This window comes from Protopterus annectens, chromosome 7.part0, assembly GCF_019279795.1.
Source record: "Protopterus annectens isolate FY-2018-M chromosome 7.part0, PAN1.0, whole genome shotgun sequence".
NCBI classification, from domain to species: domain Eukaryota; kingdom Metazoa; phylum Chordata; order Ceratodontiformes; family Protopteridae; genus Protopterus; species Protopterus annectens.
The window spans coordinates 390894629-390914341 of NC_056739.1; the positions used below are offsets into that span (position 1 = coordinate 390894629).

The following is a 19713-nucleotide window of genomic DNA, read 5'->3' on the forward strand; positions in this document are numbered from 1 at the left end:
TACTCCAGTTAGAAAAGATGGAATGATCTCATGCAAATGTAGTGGCATCACCACAGTACACAGTTAAGGTGCTACTCCAGTTAGAAAAGATGGAATGATCTCATGCAAATGTAGTGGCATCATCACAGTACACAGTTAAGGTGCTACTCCAGTTAGAAAAGATGGAATGATCTCATGCAAATATAGTGGCATCATCACAGTACACAGTTAAGGTGCTACTCCAGTTAGAAAAGATGGAATGATCTCATGCAAATATAGTGGCATCATCACAGTATACAGTTAAGGTGCTGGTGCCATTCTTCAGTTTTATTTTATGTAGTTTCAGCTTTAGTTCAACAAGGACAGAAATACTCCAGAACATTTCAGGGAACATTGAACACGTTATTATTTTGAGGACTGTAATTGCAATCCTTGTAGTAGTGAAACTGCAATTTGGAGTTTGTGCTCTCTCTAAGTAACCCTTTGATCTGAGGTATAGCAGTCTTGGGGTTAGTCTATATAAGTAATGAGTGTGAAGGGATGCCCCCTCTAAATTGGGGATACAAGGAGATGTAGTCTCCCTGCAAAAGACACCAAAAATGTAACAATAATTTTCAAAACTCATTTTTTTTTGTTTGCATTATGTTTTATCTTTTAAAGTGCCAGGGTCGACATAATCATATCTTACACTTCTAATATGGAACTTCCAGAAACTGGGCCGCAGAGAATCTGAGTCTTTTTGCAAAGTACATTATGCATTGAACCACTGAAGGATCCCTTTCAGTTGTACTGAACACCTCAGCACAGAGCTCCCTGAAAGTTATTGTTTACAGCATGTGGATAAGGCAGTGCACTTGAAAGTCAGAAAATTAGCCATGAAGCCTTAAAGAGCCCTGTTTGTGGATCTGCTGCCACACTTTACATGTAAGACCAAATCAGCATCCTTTGGGAGCAGAAAATGGAAAACACAGTTTGATGTGCAGGGTTCAAGTCTATGTCACATCTGCCAGTCACTTCATGGAGCTTGCTGAAGTCTCATGAAGCCTTCCTAACATTTGCAGACATAAACACACACAGTAGAGGTCCAGTGCAAGTGCTTCATGTTTTTCCTACCCATGTATGAATTGCATATAATTGTTTGCAGACATCAGGCACACGTTGAGAAAGTATCATCCATTATCAACATAGTTGATCTATGTAAATTGTGCAGGGTCGTACAGGGGATTAGTATCAGAATGTTGTCATCTGGGAAACTCAATATTAAATATGCAGCATTTCAGTGGTAGTGATTCAGACATTATTGTGCACATTCTGAAGTCCTTCTCACTTACCTTGGTCAGGTCTGCTCTGCATCATTTATAGTGTGTATACTGCTCTGTGCATTCTCATTCAGAAGAAACTGAGCAACCCCTGGTGTCGTAGTGTCAGTGATCTGTCCTGAATGACTTTGAGACATTACAGCATATCTAGTTCTGGAGTAATGGTGTCTGATTTGTGGTAAAATCTTTAGCTTTTGATAAGTGTATCACAATCACTACCACTTCCTAATATACAACATCACTGCTGCCTTAGGGACTTGGCATTCTCGAGATGGTAGAGGACTCCATCCTTTACAAGGTGTCCTTTATAAATGCTGAGTCTCAGAAGTGTGTATGTGCCTCCTTATTGCCCCCAGTTGACAAAGTGATGCCTACAAACTCCTCTCCACTAGCAAAATCCTTTTTCTATGACATATTAAAATCCTGTGAAAGTTCTATGGTAGTATACATGTTTTTAAAATAACCTTTGCCACAACATCAAATGTGTAATTGGCCAGGGGGGTGATATGTAGTGTACAGCCCCATTTCTATGAACTATTCAGCTGTGACAGTCTTCACTAAAGACTTGTTACTGTAATGACATATGTAATGTATAAGCTGTGCACAAGTCAAGTACAGCTGTGCTGTTTTAGCTGAATTTAAACAATACCAGTACAAAGATGCCGAACACGGGGAAGATAAGATAAACAATGGCCCCACATTTTGAAACAGGAGTGATTGCCTCTGGCTGTTTTTCCATTATTTAAAAGAAGCATTCAGCAAAGGAAAGAAGTTTCATCAGTGATAAGAAAGATAAGAGACCTAAATCTGAAATGAGAATTATTTCCACTACAAGAAAGTAACCTCATGCAAGAATAATTTGTATCTTCTTATATGGAAACTGTATTTAGTCAAGGCTACTGACCTTAAAAAACAGAGATACTGTTATTTTCTGCACAGTAGTAATGATTAACTTTATTTATTTTTTCAGCTTGTCCACCTAAAGGAATAAAATAGTGGCTTGATGTACTGTAAATGGATAGTAAAATGAAGAAGGAGGAGGTGCCAAAATGGTAATTTAAAAGGAGGACAGACTTGGTAGGAACAAGTTGTGATTTTATTGGATTGGTTAAGTAGCTGGGATTCCTTGAACATCACCAATACCTGCTCTGACTGTTCTAATTGATTAAGAGCTGTCTAAACTTCAAGTGGCACACGTGAACTATATGTACCTCTGTTAAATCAGCTCTAACTCATTTAAAGTGTCACCTTGACCATGGAGTTCTGACTCATGCATGAAACCATGGAAAAAATGGTCAAAAGAGCAGTGCAAGCAGTCTAAGTGTAGCTGTATAGAGCTGTGTCCACTTGTATTAAGAATAACACAAACCCAAAAGACAAGCCACCCTGGTGGAATCACAATATCTATAGATTATACAACAAAAGCAACAAAAATCTTTCCAAGCATAGGAGGAGGAGGAGAAACAAAGCCCAACATACTAAAAACCTCCTGACCAATCTAAACAGACAGCTAAGAGAGTTAATGAGTTTATTTATACTTCAAAGGCTAACTTTGAGGAATAAAATAGCTTATCAGGCAAAGGACAACCACAAAGCTTTCTACAGCTATGTCCGTAACCTCAAGAGAAATATGCAATAATGCACAGAACTTACTGTAAATGACATCACCCACATTGAACTGGAGGCCATTGCCAACTTTTTGGCTTGCAGGTTTTGCTCAAATTCCTCCCGCCACCTCACTGATAGTTCAAAGGTAATACTGCATACCACAATCCTCCCGGCTATTACTAGGGAACAGGTCTTCAATGCACTTTCCAAGGCCAAAAACACAGCATTAGTGGGCCCAGATAACATCCTGGGATCCTTACTAAATAGCATGACACATAACCTCTCAGGTCCACTTGAACCGCTTTTCATCTGGAGCCTACAGTCAGGTTTTGTGACCAAGGAATGGAAGATGGCTTCAGTTATTCCCCTGCACAAAGGAGGTCCAACCACCAATTCGGGTAACAAGACCCATAAGTCTGATCAGCCTCATATGTATAAAGAATTACCATGATCATGATAAATGACAACATAGATAATCTGCAAACACTGGACCCATTATGGTTTGGCTTTGTTAAAGGAAGGTCATGCCTATTAAATCTGGTTGTTTTTTTTCAGAGGGTAACCAAAAGAGTGGAAGAGGGCAAAACTGTGCACACAGTTTACCTCCACCTGGCCAAGGCTTTTGATGCAATACCCCACTCAGGCATTATAGACAAGCTCAATAAATTAGGTATAAACCCTTTTATCACCCACTGGATAGCCAACCGTTTCACTGATAGGACCCAGCAGGTTAAAATAGGTGAGGCTACTTTCACCAAGAGGCCAGTCAGTAGCAGAGTCCCCCAGGTCTCGGTACTGGGACTGCTTCGTTTTGGCAACTATTTCTCTGAAGTGGAAGCAAACTCTAAAGGTTTATGGATGACTAAGTTTGTAGATGATTGCAAGCTGGGAGTTATCTTTGACTCCCCTGCAGACACTAGTATTCTTCATGAAAGCCTATCGCTGACTGACAAAGGGTGCTAAAGCAATGGTCTCAAACTCAATGCTAAAGAAATGCATAATTGTACCCTTTGGAAAGCCAACCATCCCAGGTAATTACCATGTTGATAATACACTCCTAGTGTTGACCCAGTGGTAAGGGATCTGAGTATGCATGTAGACAGTAGCCTTACCTTCGACTGCTACGTAGCCACAGGAGTGAGGGAATCCTTTTTTATTGCTCAGCCTATAAGTTAGGGCATGGAATCTAGGTCCAAAGAGGTCATTATCCCAGTGTACTCTGCCCTTATCAGACCAGTCATAGAGTACAGTGCTCCATTTAATATGTATCTGACCATACATATGCAGCAACTAGAGCGACCTTAGAGATTCCTTACAAAAATAATATAAGGTATAACAAACCTGCCTTACACAGAGGACCTTAAAGATCTTTCCATCTACTCAGTCTCCCATTGATTGCTGAAGAGTGATCTATACCTTATAAGGTATCTGCAAACACCACACTTATGAATCTCCTGAATATTCATACCAGCAATACAATTTATTTATTATTTATTTATTTATTTATTTTATTTATTTGTTTAACATTTGTTTACTGGGAAAGTCCGACAGGACACATGTCCTTTTTAAATGGAGGCCCAGGGAGAAAAGCTCCACATGTAAGATAATCAAAGTTTGCGAAAACAACAGCAAAACACAACAGAACAGAATAAAGCAGCAGCAATCACACAGAACAACAATTGTATACCTTATCTATTGTACACATTTCCATTATACACAGTGAGTAAAAATATTCCAGAATAAGGCAATCATATAGAACATTGAGGTTGTAACATATCAAATCAAAGCACAGTGAGGTATAAAGAAACTTTATACATGATGTCTCCATGGTGGGACTTTTATGGTAATGTATTTGCAGAGCAGGTATCCGAGTAGCACCAGAGCAAGCAGTAAAATGTAGTGAGAAGAGTGAAAGTGTGAAATGCTAAGGGGGAATAGGACAGTTACAGAGTCTATTGTTAAGCAAAACCATATTAAATTCCTTCTTAAAATGGTGTTTTTCAGTAGTTGATCTTAAGTCAGGGGTAGGGTATTCCAAAGTTTAGCTGTACTAGATGAATAGAGTGACTGGTCAGCTATGTTGTCTACTTTGGTAACTGCTAGCAGAGCTTTGTTACTAGAGCATAATGTGTGTGTGGTATTATAAGAGTGAACAAAATTCTGGAGGGCAGGGATTTTTTCTGGTTGGTGGATAGGGTGTGTAGATTGAGGAGTTGGTTGTAGGAAAGTAAGTTAAGTAGTCTGAGCCAGTTTAAGTGGTTGAGTGCTAAGCAATGGTGTTCTCTATAGTTTAGGTTGCTAGCAAATTTGGCTATTTTATTGTAACAGCTTTCCAATTTTATGTGGTCACCCTTTTTTAGGTTGGTGAAAATGGGTGAGGCATACAGCAGAGTGGAGATTAGATGGGTAGTTGCCAAAGTAGTCTTAGTACTATTTGTTAAGTACTGTTTGTGTCGATAAAGACTACTGAGTTTTTATGAATTTTTTTGATGGTGTGGGCTATATGTAGGTCAAATCTAAGTGAGCAGTCGATAGTGAGCCCTAATAGTTTAGTGTGATGTACAGGGGAAATGATGGTGTGGTTAGTGGATGATATAGAGAAGGGAGTCTGATGGCTTTCCTGGGAAGAAAAGCATAAGTTTTGTCTTGTTTGGGTTTAGGATGAGTTGTGATCCTGTTAACCATTGCTCAACTCTGGAGAAAGCTTCTTGGATAATTACCTGTAACTGTTGAAGAGAGGGTGCAGCACATATTAAGGTAGAATCATCTGCATATTGGACAAGGGATCCTTGTCCAGTGGCAGTATATAGTTTGTTAGTGAAGAGAGTAAATAACAGTGGTCCAAGGATGGATCCCTGAGGGACTCCCACATTCAAAGGGAGTAATGGAGACACATTGTTTTGCCATAGTACTACTTGTTTCCTTCCTGTAAGATAGGCCTTGAACCAATTAACAGTGGAGCAACTAAGGTTGAATTCTGTCAGGGCGTTTACAAGTTTGTGATGAGACACCATGTCAAATGCCTTTGACAGGTCAAGGAAAGTAGCAGAGACTGTAAGACCACTATTTCTAAAATGCTCAATAGTGTCAGTGAAGGATAGAAGGGCGGTGGAGGTGCTGTGGTAGGGGTGAAAGCCATGCTGTAACTTGGAAAAGAGGTTATTGTTGAGAAGATTAGACATTATTTGGGTATGAATAAATCTCGAGGATTTTAGAGAGTGGGGACAGGATGACAATGGGTCTAAAATTGGAAATGTCTGTTGAGTTTCCCCCTTTATGTAAAGGAATGATGTGGGATATCTTCCAGATTGGTGGGATTTGTTGTCCAGTTATAGATCTATTTATTAGTATACAAACAGGATATGCAATGGCATCTGCTGCAATTTTTAGGAATTCTGCAGGGAGTTTATCACCTGCAAGAGTGGTGGGTTTAAGTTTTAGTAGGTGCTTTTTTATAACATTAACTGGGACTGGATGAAAGGAGAAGGTGTTGATAGTATTAGGTTTGAGAGTGTCAAGGGGAATATTGGAAGAGTCTTTCATTAGAGCTAATATAGACTCTGTAAAGTATTTGTTGAATAGGGTTTCAATAGGGCATACATTGTCAGGGGTTGTGAGGGGTGGGGTAGTTGTATTACCAGGGTGGAGGATTTTTTTGACAGTGGCCCAGAAGTTTTTGGGGTTGTTTAGGTGTTTAATTTTTGCATTATGGTAGAAGTTTATTTTGTCAAGGTTTTTTTTTTTTTTTTGGCTAAGTAAAGTTTCTAAGTTGTTGGTAATTTGTTTTGTTTTCTGGGATTTATCTTTTTGCCAGATGTGCCATGATTTATCCTGCTGTATTAGAAGTGATTTAGTATCTTTTGATAGCCATGCTACATAGTTTGATTTAGTCCTAATGGTCCTAGTGGGTGCTAATTCAAGGATGTTTAAAAAAGTAGAGTTGAAATATTCTGTGGCTTTTTCAAGTGGGGGATGTTTTAGTGGTTGCCAGTCACAGGAGTTTAAAGTAGATATGAGAGTCTGGGGACAGAAATTATTTTTACTTCTAATAGTTAGATATATAATATGCTTTTCTGGATGAGTTTACCTTCGGAGAAGGAAGGTAATGAGATGGTCACTTAGGCTGTCTTGTAGACAGCCTACCTGTAATGAGGGATCAGGTCTATTGGTGAGTATCCAATCGAGAATGGATTCTTGTTTTGTGTGTTTATCTAACCTTGAGGGTGTTTGATTGATTTGTGTGAATCCATGAAGGCTGATATGGCTAGATGGGGATATACTGCTACAGGAGGCCCAGTCGATATTGGGACCCCCCCCATTATGATAGTTTCTTGTGGTAAGATTGTGGAGGCCCAGTAAAGAATTTGCTCCAGTGTAGATATGTTATTTTCAGATTCACTTTAGAACATTGAAAGCCCATAACATTGAAATTCAAAACGTTGAGACCAAAATCTTGAAAATTCAAAACACTGAAAATTCAAAACATTGCATTCCATAGCACTGAAAATACATAGGAAATCAGCATGTACTATATTCCAGCACAACTACATACAGAAACAAATAAAAAACAAACCATATTACACTTCTTCAAGTATAATCAGGGGGGCAAGCCCCCCTTCACCACCCATGTGGGGGGCTGTGCCCCCACACCCCCTGCTACTTAAATATGTCAACTACAAGATTATACTCCATGTATAATATAGCAATGGTAAAATATCAGTGGGCAAATTTCAGCAATGAAAACATAAAGTGCCTATGAAAACACCAGAGCACATTTAGCATGTGTGGTACAGCAATGGTAAAATATCACTGGGCAATGAACAAGGCCTAGGGACCTGAAATTTGTCTGTGACTTAAGCACAGCATGCTGGAGAGACAGATATGTGTCCTAGAGACTGCCCCTCCTATGGAACAGGCTTCACATCCATGTGAAGGTGAGTTTGTCTATTAACCAATTTAAGCACAACCTAGACCAGTGGATGGGGAAGAGGAAATTTACAGCGGGCCTGGCACCCATGTCTATTATGGACAGAAGTAGCTTAGAAATGTCTGGCCCTCATTTGGATACAGGACATTACCCTTTTGTGATAACTTGAATAGGCTTAAAAATGTCCCAGGTCATTAGCCTAGTAACAATCGTGAATCTAATAATCTATGAAAGTGAATAGGGAAGACAAAACAGATGTAAATTGTTTTACCATGTATACTATGTACTTTTTATTTAAATTTAACAAGACGTCACTGTATAAAAAATAGACTAATGAGTTTTTAATAACAGAATTGGGATAAATTTTAACAGTAGTCCAAGCTAAATATCCCACTTTAAATCCTTTATTTGTCAAATTCACTTGTTCATTTCCTTCCAAATGTGTCACCTACAGTATTGCTATTGTACCTGTAAGGCAGCCAGCATTCCAAGATATTATGTAGACAAGACATTATGATAAGCAATTCCCACTTCCACATGACTGTTTTTGAATGTGTTTCCAGCTTTTGTCTTACATGAAGTATTTGTCATGATGATCTTTTTATACAGTTGTCTTTTATCTCTCTTTGAACCTGTCACATTTCTAAATACTTTTTGCTTTACAAAAACTCTCAAACAAAAAAAATTAAAAACATTTTCAGAACACTTCCCATCCCTTATTAACTTAAAACAAATGCACATAACTATGTACATTTTTACCAAATGAAGATTATCCTTCCAGATAGGAACAGTTGCCCCCAAATAAACAGCTGCACCTACAGGCATAACCCAATCTAAAATTAAGGTTAGCTACGCTAAAGCATATGTTACAGCTTGTGTTCTGTTAACTTTTTCTCTGTAAAAGAGAGACAAAACAACCCCTTTTCATACCTTAAAAGACATTAAGTATAGTATGATGCTGACATGATAGTTTCAATTTTAACAAATAAGAATCCTACAACTACTCATGATGTTCTCATGAAAAGCAGATGTACATGAGCATGTCATTGTTCTTTTACAAAATAAGGAAAGCTTAATCCGGTCACATGTTGAACTCTATCATTTTATAGTCATACTCGGTAAACTTGCGTGCTTGAGAAAACTTAATTAGGATAAGCTGTGGTACAGGCTTCTCTGACATCCTTTGTTTTCTTTCTAGAAGTAGTCCCTACAACCATTTCCTCCTATAATTCAGTAACATAGCTGTAGAATTTGCCCAAGACAGAGAAGAAATATATGCCAGCTGCTTAATAACGGAAATAGAATGTAATCGTTCTTCTCAGGCTGAAATACATCACTAAGCATTCAGAATTACAGAATATAAAAACTTAACTTTCATTATGTTTTTTTCCATTCACTTTTGACCGTAATGCAGCAGGTTATCAGAGTTATTACAGTTGTCAAACACGTATATGCTCCACGGTGTCTTTTGTTTTGGAGCAATCATTATCATTGCTTTTGCTTTTGTCTTAAAACCATTCAATACATTTTTAGTTGGAAAATATACTAAAACTATAAGACAAATTTACAATTATTATAACATACTCTGAAAAATACTAATTCCTATATTTCCAAACACATTTCCTAACCAGCCAAATAATGTCCATTTTGTTTCAGTTCTGGTTAGATTTTTAACAAGCTCCTCTAATCTAATTTTACTTGTTCATCATGGGAAGCAGAAATATAAGAGCAACAGCAGTTTTCCAAGATCCTGCCACCATTCCATTAGGCCTTGATATAGCTGCTTCTAAACTATTTTGCAACACTATGGCCCTCATTTCAGTTATTTCTCTGTTAGCCATGCAGATACGGTGAACATATTTATTAGCCAGTTGAGTCAATACATGCAGTAAATCATTCAGTGTATTGTCATATAGATATCATAATAAAGGTGAAGGAAAGGAAAGTCTGTACCTGCTGGTTATATTGAAATTTTGTTTCTCAATCTGCCAGTTGTTGGAGACCAGAAATGCTGGATGGATGGGGCTGTATAGCCTACATGGCAGCACTCTGACCAGTTACTGGGGACCCAGGTATAGATATTATCCTAACAAATGTAAGAATTGATTAGCATACTTGTACCTCACCCCCAGCTATATGATTCTAGAGTTCATTTAAACATTCATGTTGGGTCATATTATGTGTGCTGTAGCCTAAATAAACTGTCCCTTGTCTTACATAGCATGTGTTTCCTAGAGTCTATACTGCTAATTGAAAATATACCTTTTTGGAAAAGATGAAATTTTATGCCAAGTTATTTTTTCCCAAACAACCTCTGTTAAAAATCCATTTGAAGTCCTGGAACTGGAATCATAGGAATGCCACCTCTGTAGTATTTGGGCACAAATGCACATACCCAGCAATTGCTGATGTTAAGTTTTGATGCCTGTTGGTGTGGTACTTGCAAAAAAAGATTTTCCTTCATCTCAGCTGGAGGAAGGGGTCAGGACCATCAGGAATGATGCTTCCATGGATACTAGGCAGGTAGTCTTGCAGTGGGAAGCATGGATCCACATTGGTAGGCCAGCAAGCTTTGTATTAGAAGCATACTCTACAGGCCGGTCTGTGCAGAAATGGGCATAACCTCAATGATTGAAACATGAAACGGGTGTGTTCTGGTATGGAAAATACTGCAATTATTTTTTCCTTTGTTTTTGCAAGGGAGCAAGCCCCCTGCACCCCCATGTGGGTGTCTCCACCCCCTACACCCCCTGCAAATTAAATATACCAACTCTGAGATCACAGTACCTTGAGAAAAAGGGCAAACTATGAATAGACAAAGAATATTCATCCCGCCATCTGTATGAATATTACTTTACTTTCACTGATTGTTGGATGGTGGGAGGAGTTTGGGCAGGACTTGCTACTGTACATCCTGTGAGGTACATTTCTAATACAAAGCCAGCCAGCATACCAAACAGTCATACGAGTTGTCTGAAGGACAGGGTATGATACCTTCCACTTGGGCTCCAGAGAAGATATTCGCTGAAAGACTTTACAAAATATCTTACCACAGACAGCAAATTATGGCAGGCATTGATGGTTCGATTCTCAGGTGGGGGTGTTTTCTGTGCAGAGTCTGCATGTCCTCCCTGCAGTCCTGTGTGCTTCCTCTGGGTGCTCCAGTTTCCTCCCACATTCCAAAGATATGCTGCAGGTGGATTGGACACTCTAAATTGGCCCTAGATGTGAGTGTGTGTGTGTGTGTGTGTGTGTGTGTGTGTGTGTGTGTGTGTGTGTGTGTGTGTGTGTGTGTGTGTGTGTGTGTGTGTGTGTGTGTGTCTTCTGTGGAAGGTTGGGTGCTGGGCTGGCAACTCGACATGTAAAACTCCACTGCCAATCGTTCTGTGGACCGTTGTTCTGCTGTGGCGAACCCTAATGGGAAAAGTCGAAAGGAGAAGAAGTCCAAGACAGTCTATTAAATCAAAAAGTATTTGCATAAGATTGTTTAAACAACATATGCTACATACAAGTATTACTGTTACTTGTTCAGAAGAGATAAAATAGGTTCTAATAGCGTACTCTAGAGGAAGCTTAAACATCATGTGCAAATATGTTTTTACTATTTCTTTTTGCTGTAATTATGCTGTCGTTATGTAAACCAGGCTTTCTGATTTTAAATTTTTTTTTTCCTTTAGTTATTTCAGTGGAACTGTGCTTATTAAGCGTAGTAAAGTGCAATTTGTGTTTTGTGTAGGCTATGCAGCTGTCCAGTTTCTTCCAGATTCCATGTCATGTGGCTTAGAATTCTATTGATGCAATTGGTAGTATAAACGGTTGACAGTTTGTAGTGGGTAGGTGAGGTGTTTTCTTTTTTTTTTTCTTTAAACAAAACAATAATCATTTGCACAATTATTAATTAACAATCTCATGAAACTATGTACATATTTACAAACTCCATAACAAAATTCAAAACATTTTAATATAATTAATACTTTTCTAGTAACCTTTGTAGTTTTTCCCAAGCTAATAATTTATGTGTTACATTTTAGTTCTCATTCATACATACATACATACAAAGAATTCAAGCAAGGGCATTAATGTCCTTCTAGCTTGCCAATATACCTAAACACACAATACTGTCAAGGAAAATAGACGTCAAACCAGACAGTTTATTAGCAGCAACTAGAAAACACAAATAAACACGTTAACCTAGGTTTCATCCTCTCAAAAAGGACCAAAACACTTGTTCCCATAATAAATGTCCATGCTGTTCTTAAAAATATCTAAACTAGTACTTCCTTTAATGTAATTTGGTAGTCTGTTCCAAGCATCAGCTACTCTGTCAGAGACCCAATTAGTAGACTTCTCATTCCTATAGAATCTTCTACATAGGTTGTCTGATGATTCTCTAGTACTTTTTGGTAACCCCAAACATTCCCAGAGATAGTTGTCTCTAAATGGTCTATATACCTGAATAAGATCTCCTCTTAGATATCCATAAGAGACACTGTACAAGTTCAGACATTTTAGTCTTTCATAATAATTTAAATGTTTACATCCATAGATGCCATTGGCATATTTCTGCTGTACTCTTTCCAGTTTATGCATGCTTGTTTTCCTATAGGGTTTCCATATTCTTATTCCATACTCAAGTTTGGGTTTAATGTAACTAACAAACAATGACTTCATCATTTTTGATTTCCTAGACTTTATACATTTTTTATACAGCCTATACTTCTATAACTATCATTAACCAATTGGTTGATATGATTAACCAAAAAGACAGCAGCAGCCAGGCAAAGGTGCAAATCCAACAATACCAAAGAAACCTACCTATGCAAATCTGGTTTTAGGTTGGTGGGATTTGGAAATATTGCCCACTATCCCATTTTACAGAAATATTGTTTTTTATAAGAGGTTTGCAGATGATTTATTTTTTATTGCTAGAAAAGAGAATGTTGATGTTCAACAGTTTGTAGAATTTTTAAGTCAAAGTACAACTTTTTTAAAGTTTGTTATAGGTGAACAGGGCTCCAAAGTGTCTTTTTTAGATGTGAGTATGGATTGGGACAATACTAATGCTAAATTTTCAAGTGCTATTCATAGGAAGAACACTTTTTGCAATAGTTATGTACACTTCAAAAGTGCTCATCCCTATTTTATGAAGAAAAATGTTCCATGTGGACAATTTATAAGGGCTTCCCGTATGATAGTGGACGACATTAATTTTCTCAATGAATTACGATAAGTATATTAGAGGGTCAGCCCAGGTTAGAAGGTTTGGAGACAAAGCCAGAGAGGCAAGATTACGTTGGTTTGAACATGTGTTGAGGAGGGATGCAGAGTATATTGTGAAAAAGATGCTAAGGATGAAGCTGCCAGGTAACAGGAAAAGAGGAAGGCCTAAGATAAAGTTTATGGATGTGGTGAGAGAGGACATGCAGGTGGTTAGTGTGACAGAGCAAGATGCAGAGGACAGGAAGAAATGGAAACAGTTGATCTGCTGTGGCGACCCCTGATGGGAGCAGCCGAAAGAAGAGGAAGAATTATAATTTATAAAAGGCTTATTCATAGACAGGGGGTACCCTGAGGAATTGCTTAGTAAAGCAGCTGATGAGGTAAATCTCCAGGAGACAGGTAGATTTTAACCCAATTTTAATTAATGGATTTTCCAACAAGGAATCCACCTCGCAGGGAGTTGGAGGGTCAAAGAAGAGGGATGCCCCCAGGTATTGTTTGGATATGAGTGCAGATAATCAAGCCATACGTAGCATTCTTTGTGAAAATTGGAAGATTATTTTAGGATATAGTGATATTGCCAAGGCTCTTGGTGATAGTCCCTCTTTTGTTTATAGAAGGAATTAAAGTACAAAACAAATGCTTGAATCCAATAGACTGGTGCAAAAAGCCCCTATTGGAGGTGGAGTGGATATGTTTAAATGCAAGGGAAGTAGATCTTGTAGATTTATTTATGAAGGCTCATACATTTTTTTAACACACTTAGAAAGGACCTTAATGGTTCCTGGTAGATGTGATTGTGGCACTTCGGGTATTGTATATATTGCTCTTTGCTCATGATGTCCTGCTTTTTATATAGGAATGTCAACTAGGGCTTTAAGGAAGAGAATTCAAGAACATGAGTATGCTATAACAAAAGAAAAATTCTATTAATGCTTTGTACAAGCATTCTAGTGAGTGTGTAAATTGGAAAAAATTACTTTCTCCATTTTACAGGTTGTTCAAAAGGGTACCGCAGTGGTACAGCATTAGCGTTGTTACCTCACAGCAAGAGGATCTCCCGTTCGATTCTCGGCTTGGCTTGGGAGTGCCTTCTGTGTGGAATCTGCATGTCCTCCCCACGGTTGGGTAATGTTCGAAAGACATGCATGCGTAAATGGGTGTGCCTTCGTTGAAGGTTGGGCGTCGAGCTGGCACCTCAGCATTTCGTAAAAATCTACTGCCAATCATTAGCGGACCGGAGTTCCACTCTGGCGACCCCTTACCGGGAAAAAGCCGAAAGACCAACAACAACAACAACAACAGGTTGTTCAAAAGGATTTAAGGGGAGGTAATTTCAGAAATTTGGTTGAACAGAGGGAGGCAGAATGGCAACTTAGGCTTGCCTCTTATGTTTCTCCTGGTCTTAATGATGTCAGTATAAAGTGTTTTTTGAAAAACAGGAAAACCGTTGTGAATTAAACTCATAAAATATGCTGTTCCTTTAACAAAATGATTTCTATGGAGCTTTGTGATGCTGAAAATAATTGTAATTAATTGGTAAATGAAACTGATTGGTCAAATTTTATTTAAAAGTGATTGGTGGTTGTTTGGTATTCAGTTTCTGATGAAGTCTGTGTGATGAATAGCGAATATTAAAGTTTAACTACACTAAAAACTTTTAACTTGGTGTTCTCCTCACGCTTTATTGGTTGTTTGATATGATTAGAAAAATTCATAGCTGAATCTACCCATATACCCAGGTCTGTAAATGAGTCTACAGTTTCAATCACTGTGTGCTGTATTAAATATTCTCCTTTCAATTTATGTCTCCCAAATCTCATATGCTTAGCTTTTGATGTATTTATCAGCATATTGTTTTCCTATGCCCAAATGGTCTAGTTAGTCAAATTATTTTGCAGATTTGCCTCATCTGTAACACATGCAGTCAGTTTACCCAATTTTAGGTCATCTGCATATAGACTGTAGATCACCTCAGATGAAAAACGCTAGGTCTGAAAGATACAATCTAAACAAGTAAGGGCCTAACACAGAGACCTGTGGGACACACTGACTGCAACCAAAGATTTCACCTATCTTTTTACTGTATGATACTTGCCATGTCCTATTTCTAAGCCATGCAACTATCCATCTTATCAAGAGGACATTAATACATAGTTGTACTAATTTAATTGAGCAGTGTTTTGTGTATGACCCTGTCAAATGCTGAAGTTAAATCTATATAAATTACATCACAGCACAATTTTTCATTCATAGATGTTATTATATTGTTATAGAACATCATGTTACAGGTGGTAATAGATCTATTTTCAACATATGCATGCTGATATATAGTGTCAAGTACCAACCTATTAAGTTCTGAGAATAACTTATCCAATATCACCTTCTCCATTATTTTTCCAGAATATGAAAGTAGACTTAAGGGTCTATATGGCTCTGAATTTGTCCTACTCCCCTTTACCTTAAAGACAGATTTAATAAGCGCATTTCTCAAATCTTGAATATTTATATGACTTAGTGAATAACACATATAATGGTACCATTAGTTCTTGCTGAAGTGTTCTCAGGTCATTGTTACTAATTCCCTCTCGTCCCTGTGCTTTGTTCGGATCAAGTTTGAGCAATTCTTTTTCAATATAATCTAATTTGATTCCAGTATCTGTGATTAACTGGATGTTACTAGGACAACTTATCACCCCTTTTGTGGGGCCAAACTGTTTTGCATAAGATTTTGTAAATATATCTATAATCTGTTGTGTCTAAGAATAAATTTTAGAATCTGTACAGTTTATCAATTTGTGTGTCTTTACCCCTTCCACATCGTATATATCTCTAAAAAGGTTTCCTATTATGCTCAATATCTTCATATAAAATGTATTCAAATGTTTTGTTGATCTTGTCTTACACTATGCTTAATCTGTTTGTCCAGCATGTCTATTTCAGATTTCAAGGTTGTAGTTCAACCTCTCTTCCATTTTTCTTATATTTTTTGTCTCTTACCTTAATCAGGTATCTTGTTCTTATGGAAATATATACCCCTGATGTTGCATGCCTAGATCCTGATATTAAATATTTTTTTTGATTTTTTTGCACTCAAACAATTTCTCTTTCAAAACTTTTCACATTCCATGTGCAGTTTTTCCACTGAACACCTCACTCCAGTTGGGTTTACATAGTGACTGCTTTGCTTCCATATAATCTGTAATTAACCTTCTATGCATTGGTTTGGATTTCAGTTTGGCAGAATTATCTAGCAACAAATTAACCTTTATAACCCCATGATCACTGCACATCAGTGGTGGTAAAACTTGACTTCAAGTAACAGTAATTTCTTTAGGAACACAAACAATGTCTAGTATGTTCTGTCCCCTGGTAGATTTTTTTACAATCTGAAGCAATTGTTGTTCCTGAATATACTCTGTGAATAATTTATTTACTAACATTGTTGAATCAATATTATTACAGTCTGTTTCTGGTGAATTTAAGTCCCCAGCTCATATTATTCTTCCTTCCTGTGTTTCATGTAAGAAATGTATGAATTCCTCTAGGTCATCTGCACTTGACATTGGTGGTCTATACACTCCAACAATTGTTATATGTTCCAGGGTTGTCTTTATTGTCACAGTTACACAGTCTATAGTATTGGTGTTAGCATTCAATATGTAATAATCACAGGTCTCATAGCTATCTTTAATCCCTATCATAACACTTCCACCTGATTTTTTGTTAGAATGTATGTTACAGTAAAAACATTTATACCCTGACAGAACTGGTTTCTAGTCATTGTTCTTTAACCATGTTTCACAAACAATAATGACATCAATCTTGTGGGAACGTAACAAATTTTCTAATAAAAAATTATTATTAATGCTCTTATCATTAACAACTATCAAAGATGCATCAAATGTTGCTATCTATGAACTGCTAAAATTTCGACATGGCAAAAACCCTGCCTAGTGTTTGTCAAATATAGCAAAATATGTGTTATTAAAATTCTGTTCCCTGTTCTTGACAAATGCACACCATCCTCTCTAAACACATGTGTACCTAAAACTAGGCTTGGATGTTCTACACATTACCATTTTTTAAAACAGGACATTTTTTTCTTGTAGGTATTTACCCCAAAATCTTTTTATTCACAGTGACTTGATTATCCTTTCTATAGGTGGTTGGTGAAAAATATGTCGTAATATCAGTACAAGCCATACCATCCAAGAGGGCTGTCAGTTCCCTACTAACAGTCAGGGAATCCTTGCAGACTATATAATTTCTACTGACATGAATAAAACAGATCCATACTTCCTTGCAATAAAGCATTCCAAGGCTTGGATCACATCTTCTATTTTTGCTCCTGGCAAGCATAACACTATCCGATGTTCATTATCTTCTCTGCAAATATAAGTACCAGTTCCTCTAATAACTAAATCTCCAATTATAAGAATACCTTTTCTGGCCAGCTCTGAAGAATCTTCAGCTTTTAATACAGTAATATCTGCTCTATCAATTGTTATGAAGGATAGAGCTTCATCACCATTAGTCTTATTAATTCCACTGTTTTCATTGTGTATTAAATTCTCATCCATCTGGCACTTTAAATCCACAGCTTGAGCCATGTAGTCAGCATCTGTCTTTCTCTTCTTTTTTCTTACAGTAATGTTCTTCAATCCTTCCACGTTCAATTTTGATTTCTTCCTTTTCACCTGCCCCTTGTCTCTTTTTTCTACCTTTTCTTTTGGAAAAATGATGCCTTTTTCTGTAGACTGAAGGTTTTCTGATAGAAAAATATTATCATTCCCTGTAGCCTATGTGTTACATAAAGTAATGTCCTTTTTAGTACGTATTGTCTTACCTTTACAGTCATTAATCAGCTTATTTTTTTCCTTGTTATTTGTTGTGAACTTTTTCCTTTCTTTCTTTTTTTTTTTTGTTTCCTTCTAAACCAAAGTGGATCCTCAGATTGCTGAGTAATTGCATCCAGAATTCCAAAGTTGTCAGGGGCACCATCTTGTTTCATAGGGGTTAAATGATCTTTGCAGACAATAGATGCATCATTTCCTAAATGTGTTCTATTTGTTCTTTGCCTAACATTATTTATTTCACCAGTCCAGTCATTAATATATGAAACATCAGTTCTCTAAGCCATGCCAATTGCACAAGTGCAATCATCATCATTAAATCTAGATTTACTTCTAACAATTGTAAGCAAATCATCCAACTTTTGACATGAGATCAACAGTGTTATTGGTTGTTACCATTAAATATGCATAGCATTTATTTCACTGTACAAGATACTTGTGCATTAGCAAATCATTAATTGCATATTCATTTAAGGAGTCCATATTCAGCTTCAAACAAATAAAATATTGTAAAAGAAAAGAATAATCAAAATCAGTAACCACAGACTTCAAAGAGAACTTAAATCAACTTCTGTGACAAAAAAAATCACAAGCAATATATATCTAAATACTAAAGTAAGTACAGTAAAGTTGTTCTGACCATACAAGTTCTGCAAGCCAGACAAAAGTTGTAATTCCTTTACTTCGCGCAGTAGATTCTGCTCACTTTCGCTTGCAGTCGTACTACTTTTTAACAGTAAAGATCAATAAATCCCAAACCAAGGTAGGATTGTTTAGATATGCTCATTCTTATAGCAAGTGTTTTGTTATTAAATATTTATTTTGCTAAACAGATAAATTCATCACTGAATGAGATAGTAGTCTTTGTTTTCCATTTTTTTGCTATTGCTAAATACTCCAAAGAAGAGCTATCTGTGATACTGCAATCAGTTTTGGTATAGGTGTGTTAAATAATATAAGAGAATCTGAGATGTTACACTTATCTGACCACAATGCTCTACAAATGTTTCTGAAGTCATTCCAAAATGGAAGAACTATTTTACAACCAAGTATAATATGTTGCCACTCAGTATTAAGGTCAATCTCACATCTCTAACATTTTGTGTTATCTAATTTACATATAGCTGCTATCTGTTGAGGTGTGAGGAAATTTCTGTGTATAAATTTCCATGTAAATATTTTTCACTGTGGGGAAGATATTGTTTTTGCTGCTGATTTCAATATTAGTTTTTTTATTATTATCCAAAAAGTCTTCTTTATTAATTTTAGTTGAGTATGGCCAGAATGAACAATCAGATAAAGCAAATTTAATTCTTAGGATTTTGTAAATTATTGAGAATGAAAAAATATTATTAGATTAGTTGTTACTGATATTAGAAGGTTTAGAATTTTGTGAATCTGAGTATTTTGTGTATTAAATGTTAACTTTGATTTTATGTTGTATAAATTCTTTACGTGTTTATAAGTCTAACCAACTATTATTTTTTATGCTATAGTTTGCAATGAAATAATCTGCAGAATGCATTTTGTTTCCTGACAAGAACTGATGCCAATGTTTAAGCCCATTCTCATTCAAATCTATCATTTTTTTGGTTTTAAAAGATATTAGACATCCGCTCATGTAAGCTATTGGGAATAATGTGAGTATGTGCTTTTGTAGTGTATAGCAGATTTCAACATAAAAATGCAGTACAATCAATCAGACAATAAATCAACAAATAAATGCAATTATTTTTAAGTAAAAATCAACTTAGAACAGAATAAAATTCCTTGTAAAGTGTATAATGATTGGCATACAGTATAG

The 19713-nt window shown here is 36.7% G+C and overlaps 1 protein-coding gene across 1 annotated transcript in view; it reads left to right on the forward strand.

The window, feature by feature from the left end:
• LOC122806482 (potassium voltage-gated channel subfamily D member 3-like) overlaps positions 1–19713 on the forward strand; it is a 495277-nt gene that overhangs the window by 333460 nt on the left and 142104 nt on the right. The window lies entirely within an intron of this gene.